The sequence below is a fragment of the Delphinus delphis genome, chromosome 3 (assembly GCF_949987515.2).
Source record: "Delphinus delphis chromosome 3, mDelDel1.2, whole genome shotgun sequence".
NCBI lineage: Eukaryota > Metazoa > Chordata > Mammalia > Artiodactyla > Delphinidae > Delphinus > Delphinus delphis.
In genome coordinates this window covers 136,216,065-136,230,204 of record NC_082685.1, presented here as the reverse complement: position 1 = coordinate 136,230,204, position 14,140 = coordinate 136,216,065, and the positions used below count along the sequence as shown (strand labels likewise).

General features: G+C 37.9%; 1 pseudogene; it reads right to left on the bottom strand.

Moving 5' to 3' along the window:
• Positions 1–4,542: 4,542 nt before the first annotated feature.
• Positions 4,543–4,876, bottom strand: LOC132422255 (elongin-B pseudogene; annotated as a pseudogene).
• Positions 4,877–14,140: the final 9,264 nt, after the last annotated feature.

Here is a 14,140-nt window from a genome sequence, read left to right as displayed (position 1 = left end):
AGCTACGTTCATGAGAAAACTAAGCAGTAAAGTAGAATAAGAGAAAGTAGAATAAAAAATTGGCATGGAGAAATAGTTTATTACATGCTAAAATCTTGTTCCTACTTTTCAGTTATGAACATTTCTAAAAACTAGACCCAGACATTGAATAAAGTTAGATAAAAATCAATAATAATTTTAGCATAAGCTTTGCACATAAGAAAAGTTTGTTTTTCCTACTGTTGTCATCTCAAAAAGCATTTTAGTGGCTTTCCAAATATCTGTTGTAATAAGACACAAATGATAATAAATATCTTTATAATCAGTATCTCAAGCATCCTATATTCCCTTTCAGCACTTTCTCAGAAATGTTGAGGAGTGACATAAATGAACACATCAATGGAGAGCAGAAGGTAGGAACAAGTATATTGCAGTGAGATTGAAATTCTTTACTAAAATGACACACTTGAACATTTTTTTCCCTTTCTCTATATGCCATATTTTTGTTTAATAACGCCATACTCAGATAATACTTTTTAAGAGTTAGGGCTTTGGCAGTAGTATATTTTAGTGTTCAACCCTCACCAGCTGGTTAACTTTGAAAATTTTTAAATCATTTTTTAACCTCAATTTTCTCCTCTGTAGAATGAGGACAAAAAGCGGGATTCTTAAAATTATTGCAAATGACAATATACATGAAAAGCTTAATATCAAATGAACTTAAGACCATGTGATAAGTGCCAAATAAATAGTACCTGTAAGATGGACAATCTACTTTTTTTTTTTTTTTAACTCTCAGGGATGGATTATCTACTACCAAAAAAGGTAATGCCTATTCCAATTATGCAAGACTTCTTGCTGTGTCAGCTTGGCTAGGTTACAGTCCCCCTTTATTCAACCAAAAACTAACCTAGATGTTTCTAGGAAGGTATTTTCTAGATGTGATTAAGGTCCATAATCAGTTAGTTGCATTTAGGTAAGAGAAATTATCCTACATAACCTGAGTGGGTCTGATTCAATCAGTTGAAATGCCTGAAGAGCAGAGCTGACGCTTCCCTGATGAAAAAGAAATTCTGCCTATGGACAGTAGTATTTGACCCTGACCAAAAGTTCCAGCCTGCCTTTCCCGATAGCCTGCCCCGTGGATTTTGGAGGTGCCCAGCCAGTCCCCACAACTGCATAAGCCAATCCCTTGCAACAAATCTCTTAAAACAGATCTCCTGTTTCTGCTTCTCTGCTTGAAAGCTGGCTGTTGCATGAATTTATTCAGCAAACACTTACTAAGGGTTTTCTATGTCTCAAATCAAGTATTATTCTAGAAACCAAGGACTCTGTACAGAACAAATTAAATATTTCCCCTGTCATCACTGAACCAACAGAGGATATTTCCTGAGATAAATTATATATAAATAAATATTTAAATTAAAATAATAAAAAGTGCTTTGAAGTAGAAGAGATAGAACATTATTTTAATATTAGCCTTTTTAGTTTCCATATGGAACCATTTAAAATTTTTTCTAGTGAATTTAAATCATATTTATATCTTAATTCAGTGAGTGTTTTATTTCTGTGAATCTAGAGTTTCTATTATTTAAATGCAAATGTAGATTTTCTTCTAAGTGGAAAAAGTGTAAAATTTTAAACATTCTGAGTTTAATGTATTCAGTGAACAAACATTGATTCATTGATTGAGTGCTTCTAGGTATATGAAATTGAGGTGAACAAGGCAGGGAAGGGCCATTTTACCTGCATTAGGATCTAATGTGTTACCCAAGTGATTGTCATTGTCATTTTTTTTATTGTATTGTCGTGTAGCTAATATGATGTGCTCATTCATGTGACTACAACATAAAAACCTCATACTTTCAGTGGGAAATACTTAATCATTAAGTGTCTTTATCAGAATAATTAGAAGATCCTTTAACAAGTAAAAAGAATTTTCATCATTGAACATTGAAAATAAGGATTAAAATTTTGAGATTTGGTATGTGTTTCTTATTTAAATCTTGAAAGAATAAACAAACATATCATCAGTAAGCAAATTTGAAGGGGATCCAACCCTTCAAATAGAAAGTGGTACAAATAATTTTTCTATTAAAAACATTATTTTCAATTTCTTCTACATTATTCCAATATCACAGGCAAGTTAGCCTTTAAATCATGTGTGCTTAAATTCACAAAAGTTTATTACAGTTTCTCATTTATAATTTCACAAAATTTTCCAGAAATCAGCAATTTGATTGGAAAAAAATGAAATGTTTTCCCTTTTCTTTGATTGTCTGTGAACACACAGCTCCTGCCCCCGTGAGCAATCAAGAGGACCATTTTACATGCCTGCTTAAATTTCAAACTGCCAAGCCCTTTAGTGGCCGAGCCCTAGCCTAGAATTTGATCAGATATTAATCAGACTTAAAAATAAGAGCTGGGGACTTCCCTGGTGGCGCAGTGGTTGAGAGTCCACCTGCCGATGCAGGGGACACGGGTTCGTGCCCCGGTCCGGGAAGATCCCACATGCCGCGGAGCGGCTGGGCCCGTGAGCCATGGCCGCTGAGCCTGCGCGTCCGGAGCCTGTGCTCCGCAACGGGAGAGGCCACAACAGTGAGAGGCCCCTGTACCGCAAAAAAAAAAAATTGTAACTATTCGTAAACATGTTTTTTAACGTTTCGTAAACATGTTTTTCCTGAACAGAAAGGAAATGTAATATGGAAATCTCCAATTTCTCAGACTTTAGTAATTTCGAAGTTTAAAACAGTTGCTATATTGTGAATTTTTTTTTTTTTTAAAGAAAAAGACATTTGCTATACAATCAGCAAATGTCAACAGCTTTCTAGGAAGAACATTAAAGGAACAAACTTTTCTACATTAAAGGAACAAATCTTTTCGAGGATTATTCACGTATAATGAAACAATTTAACTATCATAGAAATTGGAGCCAATACAATTGGTAATTGATGTCATTAAACTATTGCTTATTGCAGATTTTACCCATAATTGTCATGAATGGGCTGTTGGTGTACCAAGAAATCTTAAAGTTGTTTTTACTTTTACAACTAGTTTTATATTACAGCCATCCAAATATTTATAAAAATTCAAACATTTGTAATTATATATGATAAATTATGAATTAATCTTATCCCTCATATAGACATTCTTAGCTCTTCTTTACTCCACTCTACCCTACAATTAGCTCATTTTCTATTTAAGTCATGACAGAACCTATTGCTTTATTGTGTGAACCCTCTGAGCCAAAACACTCTTCTCTAATTAGCCTAGTTTTATAGTCTTTTGAAAATGCAAGTACCCACAAATTAATAATGCAGAACTCCTTAGTAATTCTCATGAAAAGGATTTTATGTAAAATTAAGGAAATATAAAAAAGACCAAAGCTCCCAAAGCACCTCACTTAAATGCTATGTAGTTTGCAAAGAGCAATGAAAGTGATTCTACACCTTACTTTCCTTCAGTTTTTCTTCTTTGTAAACATGTCCGAGTAAAACAAATGTTTACACACAACCAAGCAATAGATCAATATGGAGTGAAGTAAGGAAGAAAATATTGAAGGAAAATCTGTAAGCAGTTAGAAGACATGGAATTTTGAACCTTAAGCACCAAGGTCCATAATGAACAAATCATGCCAGACCATGATGATAGGCCTGTTTGATAGAGTTGCAAAACTAATTGGATGAAGAGAATGGAACTGATGTCATGTATTTGGGCTTCAGTGAAGCATTTGAAACAGTGGATCATTAACTTTTAGTTGCAAATAATTATAATTGTTTTGGATGAGAACAGAGTCACATGGATTGGGAACTGGCTGAAAGATCATAAACAAAAATAATAAATGGCCATGAATCCAGCTGACGATAACTGCAGCAGGTTTTCATAATGGTCAAAGTTCTGTAAATCTCTATTTATTTGTTGCTAAAGACTATTTTTCCTCAATAATTTCGAAGTAGAAGTGTTTTCAGAGGTACCCAATATAGTACCCAAAGTAAACAATCAGATCAAAATATGAGTTCATATGAATCAATATCTAATTTAGAATTTATGTTTGACTTAGGTTGACTTCTGAAAATGTTATATAAAAAAGTAGGAGTGCATAATATTCAGGCAATAACTAGTATCAATGGAACAGAATATTTTAAATATTTTACGTGTTATTAACTATGTCTTACCCCCTTAGTAAAGTAAGTTCAGTATCATCTCTATTAGAAATGTATCAAAGAAAAAAACTAATCTTTTAATTTTTATAAATAATGCCTGTGATTTCTCTATACTTGTTTAAATTAAATGGATTTTTATAGTAATAGGAGAACAGCATAACATATTTAAAACATAATATACACAATTCAGATTAGTTTTTTTTAACAATTCACAATACAAATTTTTAAAACTGCTAGGAGACTATCAGAAAATAACACTGAAAGTTAGATTCTTTTATGAAAGAAGGAAATTATATATATATATATATATATATATTTTTTTTTTTTTTTTTTTTTAAACACCCAAATCGCTTTTATTGGAGGGAGATGGGGGGAACAGGAGTGGGGGAAGGGTCTCCAACTACACAGCTTGTTGATTGGCGCTGCTTCCTGAGTCCTGCGGCTTCATCACACAGAGCAGGCAGCTCAGGTGGGCTGGAGAAAGGCTCAATGCACAGGGCTTCAAATGCTTCATCTGCCTGGAAGGCTAGCTCCACAGTGGCTGCGGCCTGTGGCCTTGCTCTCCGGCTGGTGAAGCTACACTCACCCAATGTCCTCCCGTCGTCCAGAAGTTGGTCGTCCTTGTACAGCTGCTACTCTTCCAGCAGCCACTTGAGCTCGATCATCTTGCTCTGCTCCTTGACATCCGTGAAGATGGTGGTCTTGTGGCAACGGATCATGAGGAACACCTCCATGGCAGCGGAAGCCTCTCCCCAAGATTTATAGTGAAATACGACAGAACAGCTTTTCCGAACTGTGGGCTACGAGATAATTTTAGAAGTTATGCAATAAAGTTTTAAATTGTATGCATTTACCAATATTAGGGGAAAAGGGGATTAAATGACATAAATATTACTTAAAATATATTTGAATTCAAACAAGTACGTTATCTCAAGAAAAATATTCGGGGCTTCCCTGGTGGCGCAGTGGTTGAGAGTCCGCCTGCCGATGCATGGGACACGGGTTCATGCCCTGGTCTGGGAAGATCCCACATGCCGTGGAGCGGCTGGGCCCGTGAGCCATAGCCACTGAGCCTGCTCGTCCGGAGCCTGTGCTCTGCAGCGGGAGAGGCCACAACAGTGAGAGGCCCGCGTACCGTGAAAAAAAAAAAAAAAAGAGGAAAAAAAGAAAAATATTCAGTGAAAGATTGTACAGTAGTATAAAATATGCCAAAATTCAGGCAATTGGTACACAGAAGACTAATGTTTGGGAAATGTTGCATTTAAAAAGCCAATATTGTCTTACCCATTGAACCAAAGATAGGTTTAATTACATGAAAGGGTAATGTATTGAGACCAATACTGGCAAGATTCTCAAGTAAAAATAAGATTAAAATGTTAAACAAATAAACAAAAATAAGTTTCATAACATTCTATATAATCTCCAAATTTCCCACCTCCAGCAGACAGCTCATTTAATTAAACAATATTCCATTAAATTTTTAGCATCACAGCAAATGAACCTGAAGATTTTCCTAAGATTTAACCTACTGAAGTGATAAATTCTGACTTTTTTACCCCTTCCAATTTTTAAACATCAATAGAATGAAATAAAGGCGCATTAAACTTAGAATAAAAAAAAATTATTGTCACCATTAGGTTTACTTTAAATGAAAAGAGTACATTTGCTGCTTGTAACTGAACCCTTAGTTGAATGAAAATTACTGCTCTAAGATTATATCACCACTTATTTTTATTTATAAAACCTAGAAAGATAGAGGCACAAGAGAGCTAGAGTAAAATACACACATTGAGGAAAAGGCAAATTTTAAAATATTTTACCCAAGCAGAAGCAATGGAAACTTTTGGTTTGCACAACAGCCTCCCAAGGTTAAAGGGGGGATTTACATCACTGGTTGTACTTAAAATTCACCCTGAAGAGCACTGAGGCCAACATTTAAGAGAATTCTCACAGGAGAGATTAGATGACCTGTCACAGCTTTCCATTTCATATTTACATGATTTTGTTGTCCTAATAATTATTCTTTTGGAAAACAATTTGCTGGCAACTTAAGGTTTTAGTTTTATCCTTGGGAGTTGTCTGGCTATGTTCAGCTAGAGTTGAGCTGTCATGTCTAAAATGGCGAAGTTAGGAAAAAGCACACCATGGATCCCAGCATTTCCTTGAGCATTTCTGCTTACAGAGGCAGTGTTAATAATGCTCAGCTTTTGGGAGGCTTCCGGGAAGATGGCGGAAGAGTAAGACGCGGAGGTCACCTTCCTCTCCACTGATACACCAGAAATACATTTACACGTGGAACAACTCCTACAGAACACCTACTGAACGCTGGCAGAAGACCTCAGACCTCCCAAAAGGCGAGAAACTCCCCGCGTACCTGGGTAGGGAAAAGAAAAAAGAATAAACAGAGACAAAAGGATAGGGATGGGACCTGCACCAGTGGGAGGGAGCTGTGAAGGAGGAACGGTTTCCACATGCTAGAAGCCCCTTCGCGGGTGGAGACTGCGGGTGAGGAGGGGGAAGCTTCGGAGCCGTGGAGGAGAGCGCAGCAACAGGGTGTGGAGGGCAAAGCGGAGAGATTCCCACACAGAGGATCAGGGGCAACCGGCACTCACCAGCCTGAGAGGCTTGTCTGCTCACACGCCGGGGCGGGTGGGGCTGGGAGCTGAGGCTGGGGCTTCGGTTGGAGCGCCGGGAGAGGACTGGGGTTGGCGGAGTGAACACAGCCTGCAGGGGGTTAGTGCGCCACAGCTAGTCGGGAGGGAGTCCCGGGAAAAGTCTGGACCTGCCGAAGAGGCAAGAGACTTTTTCTTCCCTCTTTGTTTCCTGGTGCGCGAGGCGAGGGGATTAAGAGCGCTGCTTAAAGGAGCTCCAGAGACGGACATGAGCCACGACTAAAAGCGTGGACCCCAGAGACAGGCATGAGACGCTAAGGCTGCTGCTGCCGCCACCAAGAAGCCTGTGTGCAAGCACAGGTCACTATCCACACCCCCTTTCCAGGGAGCCTGTACAGCCCGCCACTGCCAGGGTCCCGGGATCCAGGGACAACTCCCTCGGGAGAATGCACGGTGCGCCTCAGGCTGGTACAATGTCCCGCCGTCCTTTGCCGCTGCAGGCTTGCCCCACACTCCGTGCCCCTCCGTCCCCCAGGCCTGAGTGAGCCAGAGCCCCTGAATCAGCGGCTCCTTTAACCCCGCCCTGTCTGAGCGAAGAACAGACGCCCTCCGGTGACCTAACGCAGAGGTGGGGCCAAATCCAAAGCTGAGCCCCTGGGAGCTGTGAGAACAAAGAAGAGAAAGGGAAATCTCTCCCAGCAGCCTCAGAAGCAGCGGATTAAAGCTCCACAATCAACTTGATGTACACTGCATCTGTGGAATACATGAATAGACAACAAATCATCCCAAATTAAGGAGATGGACTTTGAGAGCAGCATGTATGATTTTTTCCCCTTTTCCTCTTTTTGTGAGTGTGTATGGGTACGCTTCTGTGTGAGATTTTGTCTGTATAGCTTTGCTTCCACCATTTCTCCTAAGGTTCTATCCGTCCGATTTTCTTTGTTGTTTTTAAAATTGTTTTTTCTTTTTTTCTCTTAATAATTATTTTTTTATTTTAATAACTTATTATATTTTACTTTATTATCTTTCTTTCTTTTTTTGCTTCCTTCCCTCCTTCCTTCCTTCCTCCCTCCCTCCCTCCCTCCCTTCTTTCTTTCTTTCTTTCTACTTTGACTAATTCTTTCTTTCACTTTTTCTCCCTTTTATTCTGAGCTGTGTGGATGAAAGGCTCTTGTTGCTGCAGCCAGGAGTCAGTGCTGTGCCTGAGGGGGGAGAGCCAACTTCAGGACACTGGTCCACAAGAGACCTCCCAGCTCCATGTAATATCAAACAGTGAATATCTCCCAGATATCTCCATCTCAACACCAGCACCCAGCTTCACTCAACGACCAGCAAGCTACAGTGCTGGACACCCTATGCCAACCAACTAGCAAGACAGGAACACAACCCCACCCATTAGCAGAGAGGCTGCCTAAAATCATAATAAGTCCACAGACACCCCAAAACACACCATCAGATGTGGACCTACCCACCAGAAATACAAGATCCAGCCTCATCCACCAGAACACAGGCACTAGTCCCTTCCACCAGGAAGCCTACACAACCCACTGAACAAACCTTAGCCACTGGGGACAGACACCAAAAACAACGGGAACTACGAACCTGCAGCCTGCAAAAAGGAGACCCCAAACACAGTAAGATAAACAAAATGAGAAGACAAAAAAACACACAGGAGATGAAGGAGCAAGATAAAAACCCACCAGACCTAACAAATGAAGAGGAAATAGGCAGTCTACCTGAAAAAGAATTCAGAATAATGATAGTAAAGATGATCCAAAATCTTGGAAATAGAATAGACAAAATGCAAGAAACATTTAACAAGGACCTAGAAGAACTAAAGATGAAACAAACAACGATGAACAATGCAATAAATGAAATTAAAAATACTCTAGATGGGATCAATAGCAGAATAACTGAGGCAGAAGAACAGATAAGTGATGTGGAAGATAAAATAGTAGAAATAAGTACTTCAGAGCAGAATAAAGAAAAAAGAATGAAAAGAACTGAGGACAGTCTCAGAGACTTCTGGAACAACATTAAACACACCAACATTCGAATTATAGGGGTCCCAGAAGAAGAAGAGAAAAAGAAAGGGACTGAGAAAATATTTGAAGAGATTATAGTTGAAAACTTCCCTAATATGGGAAAGGAAATAGTTAATCAAGTCCAAGAAACACAGAGAGTCCCATACAGGATAAGTCCAAAGAGAAATACACCAAGACACATATTAATCAAATTGTCAAAAATTAAATACAAAGAAAACATATTAAAAACAGCAAGGGAAAAACAACAAATAACACACAAGGGAATCCCCATAAGGTTAACAGCTGATCTTGCAGCACAAACTCTGCAAGCCAGAAGGGACTGACAGGACATATTTAAAGTGGTGAAGGAGAAAAAGCTGCAACCAAGATTACTCTATGCAGCAAGGATCTCATTCAGATTTGATGGAGAAATTAAAAACTTTACAGACAAGCAAAAGCTAGGAGAGTTCAGCGCCACCAAACCAGCTTTACAACAAATGCTAAAGGAACTTCTCTAGGCAAGAAACACAAGAGAAGGAAAAGACCTACAATAGCGAGCCCAAAACAATTAGGAAAATGGGAATAGGAACGTACATATCGATAATTACCTTAAATGTAAATGGACTAAATGCTCCCACCAAAAGACACAGATTGGCTGAATGGATACAAAAACAAGACCCATATATTTGCTCTCTACAACAGACCCACTTCAGACCTAGAGACACATACAGACTGAAAGGGAGGGGATGGAAAAAGATATTCCATGCAAATGGAAACCAAAAGAAAGCTGGAGTAGCAATTCTCATATCAGACAAAATAGGCTTTAAAACAAAAACTACTAGAAGAGACAAAGAAGGACACTACATAATGATCAAGGGATCGATCCAATAAGAAGATATAACAATTGTAAATATTTATGCACCCAACATAGGAGCACCTCAATACATAAGGCAAATACTAACAGCCATAAAAGGGGAAATCGACAGTAACCATTCATAGTAGGGGACTTTAACACCCCACTTTCACCAATGGACAGATCATCCAAAATGAAAATAAATAAGAAAACACAAGCTTTAAATGATACATTAAACAAGAAGGACTTAATTGATATTTATAGGACATTCCATCCAAAAACAACAGAATACACATTTTTCTCAAGTGCTCATGGAACATTCTCCAGGATAGATCATATCTTGGGTCACAAATCAAGCCTTGGTCAATTTAAGAAAATTGAAATTGTATCAAGTATCTTTTCCGACAACAATGCTATGAGACTAGATATCAATTACAGGAAAAGATCTGTAAAAAATACAAACACATGGAGGCTAAACTATACACTACTTAATAACGAAGTGATCACTGAAGAAATCAAAGAGGAAATCAAAAAATACCTAGAAACAAATGACAATGGAGACACGACGACCCAAAATCTATGGGATGCATCAAAAGCAGTTCTAAGAGGGAAGTTTATAGCAATACAATCCTATCTTAAGAAACAGGAAACATCTCGAATAAATAACCTAACCTTGCACCTAAAACAATTAGAGAAAGAAGAACAAAAAGACCTCAAGGTTAGCAGAAAGAAAGAAATTATAAAAATCAGATCAGAAATAAATGAAAAAGAAATGAAGGAAACAATAACAAAGATCAATAAAACTAAAAGCAGGTTCTTTGAGAAGATAAACAAAATTGATAAACCATTAGCCAGACTCATCAAGAAAGAAAGGGAGAAGACTCAAATCAATAGAATTAGAAATGAAAAAGGAGAAGTAACAACCGACACTGCAGAAATACAAAAGATCATGAGAGATTACTACAAGCTACTCTATGCCAATAAAATGGACAACCTGGAAGAAATGGACAAATTCTTAGAAATGCACAACCTGCCAAGACTGAATCAGGAAGAAATAGAAAATATGAACAGAGCAATCACAAGCACTGAAATTGAAACTGTCATTAAAAATCTTCCAACAAACAAAAGCCCAGGATCAGATGGCTTCACAGGCGAATTCTATCAAACATTTAGAGAAGGGCTAACACCTATCCTTCTCAAACTCTTCCAAAATATAGCAGAGGGAGGAACACTCCCAAACTCATTCTACGAGGCCACCGTCACCCTGATACCAAAACCAGACAAGGATGTCACAAAGAACGAAAACTACAGGCCAATATCACTGACGAATATAGATGCAAAAATCCTCAAGAAAATACTAGCAAACAGAATCCAACAGCACATTAAAAGGATCATACACCATGATCAAGTGGGGTTTATTCCAGGAATGCAAGGATTCTTCAATATACGCAAATCAATCAATGTGATACACCATATTAACAAATTGAAGGAGAAAAACCATATGATCATCTCAATAGATGCAGAGATAGCTTTCGACAAAATTCAACACCCATTTATGATAAAAACCCTGTAGAAAGTAGGCATAGAGGGAACTTTCCTCAACATAATAAAGGCCATATATGACAAACCCACAGCCAGCATCATCCTCAATGGTGAAAAACTGAAACCATTTCCACTAAGATCAGGAACAAGAAAAGGTTGCCCACTCTCACCACTCTTATTCAACATAGTTTTGGAAGTTTTAGCCACAGCAATCAGAGAAGAAAAGGAAATAAAAGGAATCCAAATTGGAAAAGGGGAAGTAAAGCTGTCGCTGTTTGCAGATGACATGATACTATACATAGAGAATCCTAAAGATGCTACCAGAAAACTACTAGAGCTAATCAATGAATTTGGTAAAGTAGCAGGATGCAAAATTAATGCACAGAAATCTCTGGCATTCCTATACACTAATGATGAAAAATCTGAAAGTGAAATCAAGAAAACACTCCCATTTACCATTGCAACAAAAAGAATAAAATATCTAGGAATAAACCTACCTAAGGAGAAAAAAGACCTGTATGCAGAAAATTATAAGACACTGATGAAAGAAATTAAAGATGATACAAATAGATGGAGAGATATACCATGTTCTTGGATTGGAAGAATCAACATTGTGAAAATGACTCTACTACCCAAAGCAATCTACAGATTCAATGCAATCCCTATCAAACTACCAATGGCATTTTTCACAGAACTAGAACAAAAAATTTCACAATTTGTATGGAAACGCAAAAGACCCCAAATAGCAAAAGCAATCTTGAGAACGAAAAACAGAGCTTGAGGAATCAGGCTCCCTGACTTCAGACTATACTACAAAGCTACAGTAATCAAGGCAGTATGGTAGTGGCACAAAAACAGAAAGATAGATCAATGGAACAGGATAGAAAGCCCAGAGATAAACCCATGCACATATGGTCACCTTATCTTTGATAAAGAAGGCAGGAATGTACAGTGGAGAAAGGACAGCCTCTTCAATAAGTGGTGCTGGGAAAACTGGACAGGTACATGTAAAAGTATGAGATTAGATCACTCCCTAACACCATACACAAAAATAAGCTCAAAGTGGGTCAAAGACCTAAATGTAAGGCCAGAAACTATCAAACTCTTAGAGGAAAACATTGGCAGAACACTCTATGACATAAATCACAGCAAGATCCATTTTCACCCACCTCCTAGAGAAATGGAAATAAAAACAAAAATAAACAAATGGGACCTAATGAAACTTCAAACTTTTGCACAGCAAAGGAACCCATAAACAAGACCAAAAGACAACCCTCAGAATGGGAGAAAAAATTTGCAAATGAAGCAACTGACAAAGGATTAATCTCCTAAATTTATAAGCAGCTCATGCAGCTCGATAACAAAAAGCAAACAACCCAATCCAAAAATGGGCAGAAGACCTAAATAGACATTTCTCCAAAGAAGGTATACAGACTGCCAACAAATACATGAAAGAATGTTCAACATCATTAATCATTAGAGAAATGCAAATCAAAACTACAATGAGATATCATCTCACACCAGTCAGAATGGCCATCATCAAAAAAATCTAGAGACAATAAATGCTGGAGAGGGTGTGGAGAAAAGGGAACCCTACTGCACTGTTGGTGGGAATGTAAATTGATACAGCCACTGTGGAGAACAGTATGGAGGTTCCTTAGAAAACTACAAATAGTACTACCATATAACCCAGCAATCCCACTACTGGGCATATACCCTGAGAAAACCGAAATTCAAAAAGAGTCATGTACCAAAATGTTCATTGCAGCTCTATTTACAATAGCCCGGAGATGGAAACAACCTAAGTGCCCATCATCGGATGAATGGATAAAGATGTGGCACATATATACAATGGAATATTACTGAGGCATAAAAGGAAACGAAATTGAGCTATTTGTAATGAGGTGGATGGACCTAGAGTCTGTCATACAGAGTGAAGTAAGTCAGAAAGAGAAAGACAAATACCGTATGCTAACACATATATATGGAATTTAAGAAAAAAAAATGTCATGAAGAACCTAGGGGTAAGACAGGAATAAACACGCAGATCTACTAGAGAATGGACTTGAGGATACGGGGAGGGGGAAGGGTAAGCTGTGACAAAGTGAGAGAGAGGCATGGACATATATACACTACCAAACGTAAGGTAGATAGCTAGTGGGAAGCAGCCGCATAGCACAGGGAGATCAGCTCGGTGCTTTGTGACTGCCTGGAGGGGTGGGATAGGGAGGGTGGGAGGGAGGGAGACGCAAGAGGGAAGAGATATGGGAACATATGTATATGTATAACTGATTCACTTTGTTATAAAGCAGAAACTAACACACCATTGTAAAGCAATTATACTCCAATAAAGATGTAAATAATAATAATTCGCAGCTTTTGGAAATGAAGAATAAGCACTACATTTTACCTTACAGATGGAATAATAATAATGACATTAACTCTATCTACAAATATCTCCTACTTCACCATAATTCTTGGTTTGAATAAGGTCATGACCCTTGTGTTATCATATTTTTGCTTGAAACATTAGCATTTACTTATTGATTCATTAATTCTTCCATTTAGGAAATATTTCCAGTGTCTACTCTGGTAGTTGTGCTGGATATTGAAAACACAGTCATAAAAAATACACATCCTTGATGCCACCAGAGGGCATAATCAGGCAAATGAGTAATTATAATAAAAGTAGTAAGTGCTCTGATTAGAAAGTAACTGATATTTTGGGACTATATTGGTGGGACACCCAGCTCAGCCATCATGTTGATCGCAGAGGTGATGATAAAAAGTATCTCAGAGCAAATAATATACATGTGTGATGTGTGTGTATATATATATATATACACACATATAGCATATATGAACATATACATAATACACATATATGCTATTATATTATATAACTATGCTATATACACTAGGCAGAGTACAGCTTGTCTGGAGGCTCCAAGGTAAGAGAGTATGAAA